The sequence below is a fragment of the Pongo abelii genome, chromosome 19 (assembly GCF_028885655.2).
Source record: "Pongo abelii isolate AG06213 chromosome 19, NHGRI_mPonAbe1-v2.0_pri, whole genome shotgun sequence".
Classification (NCBI taxonomy): Eukaryota; Metazoa; Chordata; class Mammalia; order Primates; family Hominidae; genus Pongo; species Pongo abelii.
In genome coordinates this window covers 58,499,689-58,514,545 of record NC_072004.2, presented here as the reverse complement: position 1 = coordinate 58,514,545, position 14,857 = coordinate 58,499,689, and the positions used below count along the sequence as shown (strand labels likewise).

Genomic DNA, 14,857 nt, shown 5'->3' with positions numbered 1-14,857 from the left:
AACTGAGATCTCCTGGAAAAGCCAGAATTTATCTCTGGGATTGGGATAATTGGCTATTAGGAAAGGGGTCTACCTTGTTGGGCTGTGATCTTGACTTTTCCTTCTGGAACTGAGAACTGTGTGAGTGGCTTGTGGAACTGCATGGAACCCAGTGGTGAGCAGTATCTTTGTAAACAAAATGAGTTTGGCTTTCAGCAGCCAGGGAATGAATGTGGAACCAAATTGCAGTTTGTAGAAACAGAGCTGGGCTCAGACATTTAAATTAAACGTGTATTTCTATTTGCACTTCCATTTTGTTCGGTAATAGTGTTGGGTATGGGAAATCTTGTCTTTGCTTATATTTGAGGGAACTGCAGGCTTTATTCCCTAAGTGGAAGATCCTGTGGCATTCCTGCAGTGGAAGCTCCCCAGATGATCAGGAAAGAGAGAGATGGCGAAGTAACTTGTCTCTAGTTACCCTCCCATTGTGGAAATTAATATCTGACCAATTCTGTTTGCCCAGTGAGTTTATGGCTTGCTAAGTGGCTGTTGTAATGATCCATTGACTGTTGCAACAGCATTTTCTAACAATTTTATTTTATAGTTCTGAAGTTTTAGTCCATAAATCTTTTGAACTTGAGGCTTTGAGTTGGAGGAGCCATGTGGTTCTAAGGGAAAAAAAAAGTGCCAGATTTATTCTTTATGTCTGTGAGCTGTGCCTTCCTCCCATTCTTTTCCCTCTTTACATGCCACCCCTCTGATATTTTCTACTTGAAAAAAAAATCCATACTAAAGTGCTTGTCTTCATATAATGCCACTCATAGAATATTTGTATGAAAAAAGAGCCAGGAGATAGGATGTTCAACCCAAGTGCATGAATTATGATTATAAAGTTTCCATTTAAAAATGAAGGCTGTTGGAACCCTTATGTGTTGCTGATGGGAATGTAAAATGGTGTAGCCACTCTACAAAGCACTGTGGTAGTTCCTCAAAAAATTAAACATAGATTTACTGTATGGTCAGCCGTTCTACTTCTGGTTATATACATGAGAGATTTGAAGGCAGGGACTTGAACAGACATGTGTATACCCACATACATTGCAGCATTATTCACAGTAGCCAAAAGGTGGAAACAACCCAAATGTCCATTGATACACGAATGGATAAACAAAATGTGATAGACATATGATTAAATAGTATTCAGCCTTAAAAAGGAAGGCAATTCCGATAGATGCTACAATGTGGATGGACCTTGAAGATGTGCTAAGTGAAATCAGCCTGTTACAAAAGGAGATTATGGCTCCTCCTATATGAGGTTCCTAGAGCAGTCAAATCCATAGAGCTCCCCACCCCTTATGACATCACTCAGCAACTTTATTTATTAGTGAGGTCACAAGGGGGTGGGGAGCTCTATGACAAAAGATAAGGAGCTCTGTGACAGAAAGAGTGGCGATTTTATGTTATGGATATTCTACCACTGTAAAAACATAATAGGCTGGGCATGGTAGCTCACGTCTATAATCCCAGCCCTTTGGGAGGCTGAAGTGGGCAGATCACTTGAGGTCAGGAGTTCGAGACCAGCGTGGCCAACATGGAGAAACCCTGTCTCTACTAAAAAGTAAAGAAATTAGCTGGGTGTGGTGGCGCACGCCTGTAATCCCAGCTACTCAGGAGGCTGAGGGATGAGAATTGCTTGAGCCTGGGAGGCAGAGGTTGTAGTGAGCCGAATTGGTACCACTGCACTCCAGCCTGGGTGACAGAGTGAGATTCTGTCTGAAACAACAGCAGCAACAACAACAACAAACAACAACAACAACAAAACACAATAAATGAAGGCTGATGGGAAGCCTTATGTGGGTGGGGTTAATGTCTCTCTTAAGCCAGACAGGTGAGAACTGCCCTCTAGATGTCCTTTGAAAATATAGCATTGCCCAGGCTGGTCTGTCAATATTAGCCAGCTAACGTGGTCCTCAGGTCCCAGGCCACTTCCCAGGTAAGGGGCTCCATCCCTGTGCTGACCTGCGTTTTCCTTCTAGGTGGGGATTTCAGGTCTAGAAGCAGCTCCCACCTGAAACGTATGTTCTTGGTTGCTTTATGTGATAATTATTGTGTTCTATTTTAAGCCACTCCTCTGCGTTTGGTAACCGTCTGGGATTCTGTTTTGTTAGCCCTCTCTGTGAGACACAATAAAAGAACAGCAAGACCTCATGTAGGTGGTGAGGGGCCGGAAGGCTCGCCTGGCTGGGTTTGGAGACACAGTCCCTCCTGTGCAGCAGGAGTTTTCATTCCCTATGGGTGAAGGCTGAGAAAAGACAAGGCTTCAAATAAAATAAAATACATATTTTTCTCCCTGCTCTGGAAATGCGCTTGGCTCCAACACAGCAGGTGGCCGAGGAACTCAATCTGTGGAAGGCATCAGTGCTTTCAGTGCAATCAAAGTTAAGTGCAGAAATTTAATTAAACGGCATCAAGGATGGCAGAAACTTTGTAAAGCTGCAATGCATTGTCAAATTCAACAATTATTTCAAGGAACACAATCCACAATGGTGTCTAATTGATAAATTAAGGTTCTGCTTCTCTAATGGGCTTGCGTTTAATCCCGTTTTCCACCCATACAATAACCATCACCTCCAGGACACCCCCTTTCCCCTCTCCAGCTTGGGCATCGCTGCAAGAAGAAAGCAACGCAACTCCCCCAGATGACATTCGGGAAGCCTAGGGTTGGGTCCTGAATGTTTAGTGGGAAAGACCTCTGGCTCCTTTTCCTGTGATCCCAAGCTCCCTTTTGGGATTGAGTCTTGTCCTAAAAACAGAAACAATAGGATTTCTTCGGGCCTGTGTGTCCTTTTCTGTTCTGCTAACCCGGATGTGTTGCTCAGAGATGGCTGGGTTATTTATTTATTCATTTTTTTTTTCTTTTTCCTTTTTAGCATTGCTGACTTTTTTCCTCCATGGCACAGGATTTTTGCCCGAAACAAAAGTCTCAATTTATTTATTCTTTAAAAAAATAAAAACCACACTGAACAAAAACCTCTGTTTTTCAGACCTTGCTTCCTGTCTGTTAATAGTAGATACCCAGCTAACTTACTTTCATTTCGTAAGAAAATATTTGCGATCTCCAAACATCCAGTCATGTGCAGAGAAATGTATCCTGTGTTGAGATTTCATTTGAAAGCAAACCTGAAGATCTTGAGTGTTTATCAGAACTTCATTTTGCAGATGAGAAAACTGAGGCACAATGGTTTTCTATATGCCTTGCTTTGGGACTAGTTCTGTGAAACATGATGTTTCTAAAGCTAGAGGAGAGGCAATTGAGCACATCTGGGCTACCTACTTCAAATGGTTGTTTCGTCCATTCGTTTGTTCTACCAACAAATATGCATTAGGTATCTTAGCTCTTCTAAATGCTAAGGGGAAGTTCAGTGGTGAAGGCAGACACTATTCCTGCCTGTGTGGAGCTCACAGGAAAGTGTGGGGAACAGATACTGCACGGATCCTATGAGTAGCTGTATCAGTACAAGTTGGGATGGGTGTTCTGGAGGCAGGGTAGAGGGTGACCTGGGAGTGTCTACTGGGAGACATTAGGAGGGTTTCTCTGAGAAATGACTTAGCATCAGGAGGGATGGGAGGAGCCTTCTTGGCAGAGGGGATAGTGAGCTCACGGCTCAGTGTACCAGAGGACCCAATAGAAGGCCATGTGAGGGAGGAGATAGTGTGAGAAAGGCTGGCAATGAGCAAACAGAGGATGTTGTCCTGGGAGATGAGCTTCCACGTATTGTGCACTTACTGGACAGTATACCTGGTGCTGTTCAGAACCTTATACAGCCCATCTTGTCTACCCCTTACTTTATTCCTAGATGTATCTCAGTATCTTCTACAGATTGTGGCACATAGTAGAGTCTCAGTAAATGAATCTTCCCAATGTTGACTATTTGTTTTGAGACAGAGTCTCGCTCTGTCACCCAGGCTGGATGCAGTGGGTGTGATATCAACTCACTGCAACCTCTGCCTCCCCCGGATCAAGGGATCCTCCCACCTCAACCTCCCGAATAGCTGGGACCACTGGTATGTACCATACCAGGCTATTTTCTTGTATTCTTAGTAGAGACAGGGTCTTGCCATGTTGCCCAGGCTAGTCTTGAGCTCCTGAGCTCAAGCAGCCCCACCCGTTTCGGCCTCCCAAAGTGCCGGGATTACAAGCATGAGCCACCATGCCCAGCGTTGGCTATTATTATCCCAACTTTTCAGTTGGGGAAGTTGAGGTGGACTGAAGGTAAATCTGCTGGCCCCAGGTCCGAGACCACTGGTGGGGTGGGTTTCTGTGCTGGACAGCATCTGTCTCCCCCAGCCTGGGCCCTTCTCACACCTCTTCCCTCCGCTGAAGGGATCACATGTTTGAATGACTTGGAGACTTATTCTGTAATTCATAACTCTGACCACATGCTGCTCTTAAATTTCCACCCCATGAAGGAAAGAAGAAATGAGAGACAACCCCTAACTTTTTATTTTTACACATATAGTAGAGGTGGAGAGGGCCAATTTTACAACAGAACCTTTGCAAAAGCAGCAGCCGGGGCTCAGGACCTCACTGGGTACCCTTGGCCTTGTCTTTGCTCCCTATGGGTTGTCCTGGAGCAGGAAAGCAAAGAGGAGGAGCGAGGAGGTGGGGACAGCCAAGGAACAGATCATATTTACTTATTTGTTTGTTTATTTCTAACGAGTAGCTGTGGGGAATGCCACTGCAGAACCCTTTCTAATTGCCTTTTATTTATTTATTTTTGCGATAGCGTGGGTGGCTTTTGAAATTGCACGTAATTTACGGAGGCGAGGATCCTGTGCCTGGGATACCAGATGATGTGGCTGAATGGCTGTTGGCTGTTTATTTGCTAGTCTGTCGTTACCAACACAGTATTCTTGAGTTCAGAGGCACAACAGTGTTTGATCCCCCTCCTCTCTCCTATCTAAATATATCCAACTAGTCAATCAGACTTGGCAGCCGTCAGGGCTGTGGCTGTCAGATTGAGTTTGCCTTGGCTCCTCTGAACTATTGGCTTGTTTTCCAAGCTCGAAAGTGTATTCAAATAGTGATATCTAAATTAGACTTGCAAACACACACCCAGGTAGGGGCCCTGAAGGGGAAGAATGAGGCAGCATTTTGGTATGAAAATGACATTTCCTTCTCCTCCAGTATCTGTTGGAGAGCACAGACGAAGCTATGCTGAGGGGAATGGCTTCACGCTTGGTGAACAAGATGCGTGGGTGTGTTTTTCTGAATTGTGATTAAAAATTTTTTTTTTTTTCAAATTTTATGTTGTATCAGGAGATACAAGTGGAATATTAACTCAGTAGATGGGGGAGGTCTGGAGTGTCTCCCATCTGCTTCCCTTCTGAAGGGATCTCAGCTGAACTGAATGAGGTATATGTTGTGAGCAGTTAATATACAGTTGGTCCTTGTGATGTTGTTGTCTTGGCTGAGGATTCAGGAAGACTCTTGGGCCTTGGAGAGGCCTTTGCTTCCATGGCCTGCCCCATTGGGCCAGAACAGCCCCTTTCCTCAAAGCTGCCTCAGGCTTTTCCTGTAGCTTAGGAACAGCAGACGGAGCTCCTGGGCCCCTCCCTGGAGGCTTATTAAGGGGGATCAGTGGAAAGAAAATCAGAGCATCTTAAATCCCTACCTGCAAGGTACCCTTAATTCTCCAGGGAGAAACCTTTTATAAATAAATGTCATGAGTGCTCATCTCCCGAGTTGAAGCTTATCTGCAGAGATGCTTCACTCCAGGAGAGAGGGTTGGAGTTGCCATTGTGAAGGCCTGTGTGTAGAGGTACCATGCTGCCACCAGGCCATCCCTCTTACAGCTGTGTGGCATCCTGGAGGCCTGGGTAGGAGACGGAGGGTGCCGCAAGTTCTTTTCCAGTGATGGGGAGCCACAGGTGGTTTTGTAGGGTTCCTGGGTCTTAGGTGGTTATCAAAAGCATTTCATAGACATATGTAAAATAAAGACCCTGTCCTCAAGCAGCTAAATGAATGAACTAGAACAGTGGTACCCAAATTGTGGTTTGGCACCCCTGGGCATTCCTGATAACCTTTCAAAGAGTCTGTGATGAAGTTTCTTAAATAATAATTTTAAGACTTCGTGTTTTCCATTCTCATCCTTTTATGAATACACAGTAGAATTTTTTGTAGGCTACATGACCTCTGTTGACATCATAGTTCTGATGGCTAATGGAATATGTGTATTTCTGTGTTTAAAAATGTCTCAATTTTGGCCGAGCGCGGTGGCTCATGTGCTTTGGGAGGCTCCCAGCACTTTGGGAGGCTGAAGCGGGTGGATTGCTTGAGGTCAGGAGTTTGAGAGCAGCCTGGCCAAAATAGCAAAACACCGTCTCTACTAAAAATACAAAAATTAGCTGGTCATGGTGGCGGGCGCCTGTAATCCCAGCTACCCGGGAGACTGAGGCAGGAGAACCCTTGAACCCAGGAGGCAGAGGTTGTAGTGAGCAGAGATCTCACCACTGTACTCCAGCCTGGGCGACAGAGCGAGACTGTGACTCCAAAAAAACAAAAACAAAAAAAAAACAAAGTCTCAATTTTGATTTCTAATATGATAAATATTGAGAGATATAACACACATAATTCTCTTTGGTGGTCCTCATTTTTTAAGAGGGTAAAGGTGTCATGACATCAAAAATTTTCAGAACCGCAGAATTAGAATATAGGCAGATAAGTGACAAGTTGAAGTTATATGCTAAGTACTAAGGTAGGCAGAGCTCTAGGGGTAGATAACAGGTGCTTGTGAGTGAGCTGGAGAGGAGATTGTCAGGGAAGGCTCTCAAGACAAGTAGTTTTCTTACCTGGGTTTTGAAGGATGAATAGAAGTCTACCAGAGAGACAAGGAAGGAAAAAGCATTCTAGAAGGAAAGAACGGCATGCATGAAATATCAGGGTGTCAGCTTTTCCTCCCCAGTCTGTGGGGGACAGAAATAGGGTCATCCTGGCCTCACCATGAGATTTTTTTCTACTGGGAATTTCCAAAATAGGCTGCATCTCAAGAGTCATTTGGTGACGTTTATGGAAATACTGGTTAAGCTAGTTCCCAGGTGTGCTTTGCTCCACTGATGGTTGGTAGCATTGTTTACCTCTGGTGGTGGGAATGACAGGGTGCTGTTTGTACCATTTTTGGTTCTTTTGTTGAGAGTGACATCACAGTTGTCCTGCAGCAAGCCAGGGTTATGCCACCCTGTCAGCTATGCCAGAATGGCAGCAGGTGTCACTGGACACATGCCATTCCTTCTTTACACCATCTATCAACCTACAGTGGGGAAAGGGGCAAGAATACAGCATAATGAGAGGGGCAGCCAGTTGTAGTTCGGGGACCTTGGATTCTAAGCAGCATGACCTTGGGAAGGGTCTTGAGTCTTTGAGCCTGTTTGTCCTCTTAGGAATAAAGCAGGTTGGACAGTCCTTACTTAATAGGCTGCTTAAATCTGCCAGGGAAAGGGACCCTCCTGTTGATGAATAATTTATTCTGGTTTTGTTCCTAGAAAGTATTCCATGGGGCACACACTTTCTCAGCTGCTCTTGGTTTTGCAAAGGACGATACTGACATGTTCAGGTTAAGAATTCGTAAAGCTTCTGAACCACTAAGGAAGGGAAAAGAGGGGCCCAGGGCCCACATGTGTGCCAGGTGCTGATCTGAGGGTTTTTTGTGAGTCATCTCATTTAATGGTCACACTGTTCCTGTGAATAAAAGCTGTCATCCCATTTTACAGACGAAGAAACAGAGGCACAGAGAGGTTACCTTAATTTGCCCAAGGTCACACAGAATCCTGGTGTTCAGGCCTCATGCCTTCTGTTCTTAACTCCATATCCTGTGTCCCTGGGAAAGGAAGGGGCCATAGTCTGGAGTGGTTTCTAGGAGAAAAGAGCCAGAGTAACCTCTGCTCTTCATTTCTTAAGAATAGAAGACAGAATAAAGGGCACAGGAATAAAGGATTGTTAACCAGACTGGCTAATCAATAGACTAATTAAAAATCAAACACCTTAAAACACTGTCGCTGGGTTAATTGTAAACCAACATTGAAACATTAAAACTTGCCCAGCCCATGAGTTTGAATGATTAACTGAGTGAGTTAATTTCAAGCCATTGGTTTGAGTAGCCATGAAAGCTGAGGTTAGTGGAAGGGGAATCTGTGTGTTCTTTCCTGCCCAGGCCTGCCCTGGTGCCTAAGGTCTTGTGATTGTTGCTGCTGTTTGTGTTTTTAATAGAAATATCTTAAACATTTAGGCACAACCTCACAAATGAAGCTAGATTGTGGAAAAGGACAGTGTGAATCAGCAAAGAGTAGGATTACGTATATCTTTCCAAATAGAAGAAATGCCATTCTGTTTTGCAATATCACAGAGTCCCGGTAGCAAGAAAGGGCCCTTTGGAAAGGCCTTTTGCCTTCCAGTGTTTGACCCGAGGCTGCTGTCCCATCTGCGGCCTCTGTTGCTCTCATGTTCTTTTCTGCCCAGAGACCAGGTCCGGGGTTGTTATCAGGAGTTAGTCCTGAGACTGGAATGAGACTCCTAGGATTCAGTGATGGCCAGTTGACCACAAGATGTTTCTGTTAGGTTTTAAGTTGAGACTCTGCTACATCTGCTTTGATGGCTAGGTAACACTCCTCAGCACCAGGTGATGGATTTAACCTCTGTGAGCTGTGTTTCTAACCTAACTGGGCCCAGGGATCATGCTGGGAAAGTTATGGACCCTTTACCCAGAGAGTTACCCTACAACACAGCCACATACAGCTTTGCACTGAGGGTAAGGATGCACAGATCCCTGGTGCTCAGACATGAATGGCCTCATTAGAGTGAAGAAACCCTGTGTTGAAGTCACCAAACAGCTGGACTTTAAATGATAATGTTAATATTTCATTGTGACTTATATAGCATTTTATTTTTTCCAGAGTTCCTTACAAGACAATCTGATTTGATCCGCAGGAGAATCCTGTAAGGTCAATTATATAGTCGCTCTTTTATATATGACGCATGCAGTAGGCTCAGTATCTTCCCTGAGTGTTGCTGTTTTCTTGTTAATTTGCTAAATGGGCTTTTAAAAAGGAGATAAATGTAAATTTCAGCCCCATAAAATAGACACATCTCAAATGCTCGTGACTCAAATTAATTAATTAAAAAACAGAATAAAACACCACTCCAGCCACAAAACATGGCAAGGATGTAATGTTTATTCCATTCAGCTAGTTGATGGGGTAAAATTATGAGATTGGTCTGTGATAAAAACGTTTTTAACTCCAACTTAGACATTTACAGAAAGGAGAGACTTGGGCAGTTTGTTTATTTAGAACATTGATTACTGCTTCTGCCATGTTCCTCCAATCACAAACACTTGGGAAAATTTTGGAAAACTGCAAGAACTAAGTAAAAATCCCCTCAACGCCACTATTTACCATTCAGAGATAACTGCTATGAACATTTCGGTACATTTTTTTCTATCCTTTTTCATGGCAAAAAAAAAAAAGGGCAAAAAATTATATAGAGACACAGGTATACACACACACACAAATCATTGGCTAACCTGCCTTTATAACTTTGTCATATTTTCCTCATTCACTGTTTTTATGGTGTGGTTTTTATTGTCTATGTGGTATTGTGACTTATGATTATACTTTATTTGACCAAAGCCTGTTATTGAATAGTTAGCTGGCTAATGATTTATTATTATTGTAAGTAACATTGTGGAATATCCTTGTGCATAACTCCTTAGCAACATCTCTGATCACTTCCTTAATATGTTTACCTAGAAGTGGAATTGTGGGGTTAAAGGCTATAGATATTTTGAAGGAGATTTTACATATAAATATATATTAAAAATATATAAAGGAGCTTATATATATGAGATATATAATCTCCTTTACAATATCAAAAAATTTATAATATATATACTTATATATAATCTCTTAAAATTTTTTTTATCTTACATTGGCCCCCCTGATAAGGAGAATGGTACTATTTTCTAACCTCACCAAAAGTTTGAGAGATTAACTTAATTTTAAAAAAATTACTGTTTTTGTAAAAATGATGTGTTTATGGTAAACATTTTTATTTGTGCTGACGGGGAAGGCTTAATTTAAAAAGATTGGGGTTTCTTGGATCAACTTGGACTAAATTGCTTATTTTAAATAGCCCTCTTCAGTGTAGTTTGGCAAAGCTCTCTCTTTCGGGTTTATTTGTTTACTTACCTACTTATCTTCAACACACTGACCTACCCACCTGTGTATCTTATTTGGTTAACATTTATCCAAGTTGGAAGATGGAAATAGTTTTCCTCTGAATCAGAACTTTCAGTGTAACTGTTCCAAGAAACCACCACCACAGATGTGGGAAGAGGGAAGAGAATGAGGAAGATTCCTGCTGTCTTTTTACCGCTTAGGTTTACAAATGTGGCAAATTTGGAAAATGTCAAAAAGTAGGAAAAATAAAATGAAACCTGAGACCTCACCACACAGAAATAATCATGGTCAACATATTGATATGTTTTCTCTTTTTGGAGGAAAAAAGTTACAGATGAACAGAAATTTGAAAACCAGCTGTGCCTATTTTCTGTTTCTTTTATTACACAATTTATTATCAATGAATACTTTCTGCTGTAAAAAATATAAATGATACAGAAACCAATAGTAGTGTTCCCCTTTCTAGAAGAAACTGTAAAAGGGTATACTGTTCATCGCCCCTATTCACGCTTCAAAGGAGACGTCCAGCTCCAGTTGAAAACGAAGTTTTCTCACCTTGGCAATCTGGTGTTTCTGAATGTGATTTGAAATCCGCCACCCCAATGAGAATGAGGACAGTTTTGTTTTTTTTTCCTGCCGAGAGGGATCGATCATATTGATTAATTGATTGCAAAAATAAATTCAGAATTGTGAAAGTAAAGGGCATCTGGATTTAGAATTACCAAATATGGCTGGGCACAGTGGCTCACGCCTGTAATCCGGCACTTTGTGAAGCCAAGGCAGGTGGATCACCTTAGGTCAGGAGTTCAAGACCAGCCTGGCCAACATAGTGGTAGAGACATATCTGTCTCTGCCAAAAAATACAAAAATTAGCTGGGCGTGGTGGTGTGTGTCTGTAGTCCCAGCCACTTGGGAGGCTGAGGCACGCTTGAACCCAGGAGACGGAGGTTGCAGTGAGCTGAGATTGCACCACTGCACTCCAGCCTGTCAAAAAAAAATCACCAAATATTAGGTGTGTTAAAATCCTGGGAGATCAAATTTCACCCTCTCATTTTACAGATAAGAAAACTGAGGCCCAACAAACATTAGTAATTGCCTCACCCCAGGTCAATCAGCCAGTTAGGAACAAAACAGATTTCAGGTTCTAGTTTGTGTCCTTTTTTCTTTTTAAATGGAGATATTGATCTATTTTTAAAAACAAGAACAAAGCCCATGTGTTAGTCTAGTTTCAGTTGCAGAGAGCCGAATCCACTCCCATCTGGTTTAAGCAGAAAGGAATTTGTTTGAGGGCATTAAAATGCTTCCAGAAATCATCAGGAGATATACAGAAACCTCTAGGTTGTGCTTTTGGGAACAGCCCTCAGAGCCATGCAGCAGATCTGGGTCTTCAAATACCTACTGTCTCTTCTGTCGTCTGGAAGTCCCCACCAAATTGGGAAGATGATGCTACAGCTGCCAGGTTCAGAACCACGGCCACACTGTCCCCATTCGAAGGCTTCCATGGCTGCCACTGTCCTGCTGTGATCTCCAGCAAAATAGGTTCTCCATGACTAGTCAGTAGAGACACAGGATATTGCTGCAGAATAACCTAACACCTCCCTGGCCATGTTGCCAGGGGAAATAGTTAAAGTACAGAATATACTACTTTCCCTTTCATACCTAGCTGCAAGGGAACCTGGAATATTACTCCTTAATTTTCCAGATCCTGCATAACAGAAAGGCTTATGGCGAGGAGGTTGGACTGGATGATGGGGACCAATTTACCATGTCTACTCAGTAAACAGATCAAATGATAAGAAATAGACTTGAGTTCTGTGTTATGGCCATGTAAGGTAGACTGGCAGAGAAGCAAAAAACAAAAACAAAAAAGCAGCCAGACAACTAGAGAATTGTCCAGAATTTAAGACAGACAAAGACAGAAGCTATATGCAGAAACATAGCGTCAATAGGGTGGCAGCACTACATTGTATTGTTTTAGGATGTATCATTTGAAGTCATGTTGCGTTTTTGCAACCCTGGGCATAAGTGGTATGTGGTAGTTTATACTTAATGTGACTGAAATTCAATTCAAATCCAGTTCTAACTTGAGTATTGAAGTTTCCCTATCTAGCCCTTGAACTTGTATCCTGGTATTTGTCCCTAAAACTTTAACTTCCTCAATATTTTTTCCTGCCCTTTTCCTGGTTTTATTTACCTCATACTATTGAGGAACCTACATTTTCCCTCAAAATCCAAAATTTAAAAAGATGCTTGACAGAAACAGTGGCTTATGCCTGTAATCCCAGCACTTCGGGAGGCTGAGGCAGGTGGATCACCTGAGGTCAGGAGTTCGAGACCAGCCTGGCCAACATACTGAAACCCTGTCTCTACTAATGATACAAAAAATTAGCCAGGCATGGTGGTGCAGTGCCTGTAATCCCAGCTACTCGGGAGGCTGAGGCAGGAGAAGTGCTTGAACTCAGGATGCAGAGGTTGCAGTAAGCCGAGATTATGCCACTGCACTCCAACCTGGGTGGTAGAGTGAGACTTCATCTCATAAATAAATAAATAAATAAATGCTTATCTTTGATCTAGCAAGGAAACCACTTAGCATTTATTCCATGTACAATTGACATTTGGGATGTGCTTTAGGCAAGATGGCAGCCAGAGCACTAGTTTTGCCTGCTATGGGAATGATCATCTTGGTTTCCATCTCTTCAGCATCTCTAGTGAGACTTCAGGACACCCCTGAACATTCCCCATAAGATCGAACATCATTATTTGCTCTTCCTGGTCATTGCCAGCTTGTTGGTGTGGTGGCTGAGTGCCTGGTGTTCACACAGCTCTGAGTTTAGATTTGTCTGGGTTAATGTAGCATCTTTACTAAATGGTGAGGCTTATCCACAAACATCCAGCGTGACTAAATTGAAAATCAGACTTATGGGAGAAGAAGGAAGAAAGCACTAGATAGAGGGTCAAAAATGGAGCGAGAGATGACACAAAGGGTAGTGATCAGCAAATTTAAGCCTCTGACAAGTGGTGGTCAGCAGCCTGCCCAGGCCTCTAGCTAGTCAAGTAGGTGAGCCGCACTTCCCACGTGGCGGTTTGTAAAACATTCTGCTTTGTGGTATAGAGCCAGGAGCTGAGGAGAGGAAACTCAAGAGGCAAAGATGCAGTTCTATCTTCAGAGGCATTTATTTTCCTATTCAGGTGGGTGAAGCCTTGCCAGGAAACAATTTCTGAGCAAGTAGAAATGGTGATGGAATATGGAGGATTGTATGCCAGGCAGCATGGAAGCCATGGGCTCACGGGGTGGGGAGTGGGGCTGTGAAGCCAGCCAGAGCTTCTTGGAATAGTTGAGGAGGAGGAAGAGGAGATGATGATGTAACATTATCACATTCTCCTCCTTAAGAATTCAATAATGACTTCAGGCAGTGGATTTAAGGCCTGCCCAGCAAGAACGGAGGCACAGAGGCCACTCTGAGTGAACATATTGGGGGACTCTGAGATACAACCATTTCGGGGAATGGGGAGCGGTGTTGAGTGCAAATAGGAGATAAATTTAGAGATAAAGGATAACGAGACTCCCCTGCCCCCATCCTTCTCCTTTCATTCGTGTTGCCCTTACAGCTAGATGTCTGTTCCTGTAGCCAAGGCACCCCAGGTCGCATTAGCTGATGCTCACTCTGACCGCCCAGGAGCAGCAGGCTGAGTCAGCCTGTCCCACCTTTGAACTTGTGTGCAGCTGCTTGCTTTAATTAGATATGTGGGTTCCCTTATCTTCCTGAGAGAAGATTTCTCGCTTTAGGTGATCGGCTATTGACGCCAACGTGGGATTAGAGTTCCTTCGCTCCAGTTTCCCCTCAGGCCCTGCTACAGGATGTCTGAGATAGGAAAATCACATGTTTGAACAAGTGATGGGTGAGTTGCTTGGCAGGTCATCAAGACTGATACCTCCAGTGCCCTTTCAGGTTGACAAAGCACATTCACATAGAATCTGATTTGATCCCTGGAGAAAAGGTATACATTACTTTGGAAATGTCCCATTTCATAGATGAGGAAACTAAGGCTCAAAGGGATGAAAAGTCTTGCTCAGGGCCAAGTAGCCAGCAGACAGCAGGTCTGGGAACCCTATCCAGGTCTGGATCCAATTTATTGCCCTCTCCTTCAGTGCAAGCTGGTGTCCACTTGGACTTGGTTTTCATTGCTCAAATCCCTTCTCTCCTAGGTAGGGAATCCCTGAAGGGCACACAGTCAAATGGGCCAAGCACGGCAGGTGAGACCCTGGCTTCTCATGACCCTGTGTTCTGGAGTTGGAGAAACTTCTGCTAGATTGACTGGAGATCTGGGTTTTTAGTTGTGATTTTTCCATTCTCCTAAAGGTAGACAGCAGAAATAAAAATTCTGAGGCCCACCATTGTCTTCCTTACCCCTTTGAAGAGTTTTCTGTTTATGAGCAGCTGATTGGCTCAACCTTAGCCTTTCAGAAATAGCGTCTTCCTCTTTTGGGAAAATGTGGCATCTCAGTTGCTTTCTAGACTCGAGAATATCTGCTCTTTGCCTTTGGGCAACATGTGCTGCCAAGACCTGCATGTCAATAAGATCCCACGTTCCCCTGGGTTCTTCCCACCCCCGACCCAGGAAAGGGGAAGAACATGGTCATTCT

At 43.3% G+C, this 14,857-nt stretch overlaps 1 protein-coding gene across 7 annotated transcripts in view; it reads left to right on the top strand.

Moving 5' to 3' along the window:
* The window catches only part of MSI2 (musashi RNA binding protein 2), a 429,533-nt gene that overhangs the window by 106,114 nt on the left and 308,562 nt on the right, over window positions 1-14,857 (top strand). The window contains exon 1 of one of the 7 annotated variants that reach the window (XM_063718815.1): window positions 8,910-8,971. The exons of the other annotated variants lie outside the window; for them this stretch is intronic. The gene's annotated coding sequence lies outside the window, so the exon portion shown is untranslated. Of the gene's footprint in view, window positions 1-8,909; window positions 8,972-14,857 lie in introns of those variants that run through there. 7 annotated transcript variants of the gene reach the window in all.